The sequence below is a fragment of the Gordionus sp. m RMFG-2023 genome, chromosome 1, assembly GCF_954871325.1.
Source record: "Gordionus sp. m RMFG-2023 chromosome 1, tfGorSpeb1-WG-v2, whole genome shotgun sequence".
Taxonomy (NCBI): domain Eukaryota; kingdom Metazoa; phylum Nematomorpha; class Gordioida; order Chordodea; family Parachordodidae; genus Gordionus; species Gordionus sp. m RMFG-2023.
The window spans coordinates 33,501,580-33,505,818 of NC_088775.1; positions in this window are offsets into that span (position 1 = coordinate 33,501,580).

The window sequence follows — 4,239 nt, forward strand, 5'->3', positions numbered from 1 at the left end:
TATTGAATTTTCAAAATGTTAGGACAGCGTTTATAATCTTTATTTAAGAAATATTTTTTTAAAGGTTTATAAAATTTTAAAATTCTACGATGGCGGGTATTAGGAACATATCGCAACCAACATTGTGCTGACTCAATTCTGTAAATATGCTCTATTTTTACCAAATTTACTGACAAATCAGAAAGGCTGACATGCAATTTATTGATAATCTCGAATCTGCTATATTTACCATTATATGGTTAGCTATGTCTTTAAATTTTTCACTATTTGAGGGGAAAAAATTTAATATTTTATTGAAAAGACCTCTATTTTATTGAAATAGCGGAGGATCAAGATGCATCTGTCAGAATTGCATATGTATGCCCATCTTCCAAATCGTCAAGAATTGACCTCCTGGATTTAGGTCCTAAAACATATGGCCTTGCTCATTTTTGTTCTTCAAGTATAGTTTTCATTTATATTAGAATAGTTAAATATTATGGGAAAAAGATTCTACCAACATTGTAATGATAAATATCTCTGTGAATGTTGTACTACAAGATAAGTGATTACAATTGCCGCAACTGTAGTTGCATCTGTATTATTTTTTATTTTTGGAGTACCTTATTATGTATTTAAACGTGATAATTAAGCGCCTATTCCTATAATGTTATACACACACGGTAGATTTCCAATTGCGGTCGTTTTGCGTGACATTCGCATAAAGTATATTTTTAATTGTAAAATTAAAATCGTTTTTTTTATAAAATTTTATCTTGTTTACATTCTTTTATATTTAAAAAAGATCGTTGGTTTTTTTTTTATAAATTAATATATTTTAATAAATCAAGATGTTATTTTATTTTGGAAAATAATTACCGACTTTGTATTTATATAAACTAATTATAAAAAATAATAGGCCCGCAAACAATTTTTTTTAGAAATTTTTATATTTCTACCGCAATTTCATATTTCTCCCGTCTCCCGCAATTGACGCTATTTTGTCTACCAATATCATTATTAAAATTTTAAACTAGAGGCCGAGGAACTTTATTAAAGAATTGCCTGATCATCGAGATAATAAGGGAGTAAGTTATCAATTTAATAATAGTTTTTAACATAAGAATAATTACTATATGGGTTAACAAAAGGACGGGTCCAGCTGATTTACATTCAACGACGCTTTCAAATACATTATTATGAATCATCCAATGGAATCATCAGTCTAGTTTTCATTATGGGAGGGCCTCCTTTGATCGTAAGATTTTGATCGTAAAATGGTCCATTTGGTCCATTTTCGGTCAAAATGGACGATTTTCTCATTCATACTATATGCACGTAATTGTTCTGTTATGCTGGTAATTATTCTATATGCATTTATTTAATATTATTTATTCTATTATGCATTTATTTAATATATTAGATAATTCCAAGCAGTTTTTTATCATATCCAACAAGAAATTTTTATTATCATCTACATTTTTTATCCATTATATTTTCTATTCATAAATATATCAGACTTCTAATCAATTTCTTAATAATATTTAAGAAAATTATTTCAATCAAGCAATTCTTATATCAGATGATATGCAATTCTTATATCAGATGCAAGCAATTTGAATATATCAGACATTGTAATTATATTATGATATTTATATTATGAGTATTTTATGTAGCAATGTATTATATATTTTAAAGCTATACCTATTAATAAAATTTAACTAGCTAATTTGATATACAATTTCTTAATATAACTGAACTTTATAAATATAATTACTTAAGATTAATTTTAATGATTAAGAATATTTCTAATGAATTTTTTCTCAATATAACTTATGATTACTTAAGATTAATTTTAGTGATTAAGAATATTTCTTATGCATTTTCTCAATATAACTTATGATTACTTAAGATTAATTTTAATGATTAAGAATATTTCTTATGCCAATATAACTTATGATTACTTAAGATTAATTTTAATGATTAAGAATATTTCTTATGCGAAATATTTTGATTTTAGTTTTTAAACCCAGTGTTTGATAGTAGGTTTTATTTTGTTAACCTTTAAACTCATTGAATGGCGTTATAGGTATTCCGTCATAGGAAAATCAGACCTCATGTTATGCAGGACAGAAAAGATTGCATAATATTTAAATTTTGGATTATAATTGACATAAATAATTTTTTTTTGAAATATACTATAAAAAAAAAGGAATGTGATAATATTGATATTTTTATTAAAAAAAGATATAGAAAAAATTATAGATATGAAATATGTATATAATATTAAAAAAAAATGATAAATGAAATAAAAGAAAGAAAAATGGTGATGTAGTAAAAAATGGAGGGAGCTTTTATATAATATTAGAATATTTTTATGTTTAAAATGTTGATTAAAGGTTTATATATACATGCGTAATATTGTATATATATATATATATAAATATTCTTGATTTTATGAATATAAATGTGGATTTATAATAATGGAGAGAGCCATTTAATATTAGTAGAATATTTTTATGTGTTAAATTTTGAAAATTATATAAATGAAATGAAGAAAATTGCCTATTTGATATTTCAGATTCAGGGAAAGAAGGGCTAAAGTAGTGTAGTTCATCATATAATAAAATTTTGTCAATTGGGATCAGAAATTTTGTGTTTAATATTTGAAATTTAGGATAATGATTGATAGGGGGGGAAATATATTTGGGATAATGTAAAAGGAATGAATAATGATTACATTTTGGGTGTAATTAATAAAATTTTGTTAATTATCAGAAATTTTATGTTTAATAATTGAAATCTAGGATTATGATTGACAGAGAAAAAATATATTTGGGTTAATGTAAAAGGAATGAATAATGATTACATTTTGGATGTAATTTAAAAAAAAATCGGATTAACTCATTGTAATATTTCCTCCAATCAACTCACAATTAACTATCATGATGCTAGAGTAATAATACCAAGTTTAAGATAGAAAGATCAAGACTGACCAATGATGCCATAGATCAATCAAGCTATGACTCATTAACCAGGATAATTTTTGATAACAACTAAAACAATCGTTTAATCAAATATCCAATTGTCGTATACGTCAGAAATGAACTACAATAGTACAATAGTAAGATGACAACTAACTATAACGTATAGATATCAAGAAAATATCAACGATGTAAAGTTCTAGCTCAACGTCGATATCAAGTAAACATTAATGATGTGAAGTTTTGGCTCAACGGTAATGCTGTCACAGATATTATTTATGAACATGCAAGAAAAAGGAATTTTTTAAAAAATTATTAAAATATAAGTGATTCATGCATTAATTTTTGTACGCTGATTAATTTTTGTTAATAGTTATGGGAACATTGTGGGATGTACTACCTTGAAAATGGGGTACATGTTATATTATAATAAATATAAAAAATAATTGATAAAAAAAAATAATATTGAAAAAATTATATAATATTTTTTTGTTAATTCTTCGATTTTTTATTATGTTGTAAATTGTGGAAATTAAAAGAAATAAAATATTTAAAAGTGTGAAACAAAATCTATTCTCAAAATTCTATAATTCAGAGCTTCTTTAACAGTTGGTTCTGTTTATTTTTTTTATTCAACCAACGGAGAAGATATCTGATAAGAGTGGACGCAGTGTATATATGAAATATACAATCACGGTGGAAAATAAAAAATTCATAATCAAAGGTAAAATATTATCTTTATTGAAATTTAATGTATTATCTAACAATTTTTTTAACAATAATTGCGTTAGCATATTTTTTTTCATTTAGAATTATAAATACATATTTGAATAAATTGTGAGGTAAATTAAAATAAAAATGTTTAACAAAAAAGTTATAAGAGCTTATAATTACATAGAGATCAGAAAGTTATCTCAATATCTTTTTTTAGTATTAGTTTTAAGTCTAATATTAAGCATTTACAGTGGCGTCTCTAGGGGGGGCGCAGGGGCTCGGGCCCCCTGAAAAAATTGAATAGCCCTCTGAAGCAAAAAAATTTTGATGGCTCCTTAATATCCCCTTGAATTAAAAATAAATTTTTTTGATTACCCACTGAATGATTTCTTTTATAATTTTATTGAATAATATATAGATTTAATTTTATAACTTAAAAATTAATAAGTCTATCTAAAATATTCTTAAATGAATACTATTTTAATTATAAGATTAGATTAATACTTATAAATTATATTTTTACTATGTCAGCTTGCAATCAAATTCTGTGTTAAAAATAGAA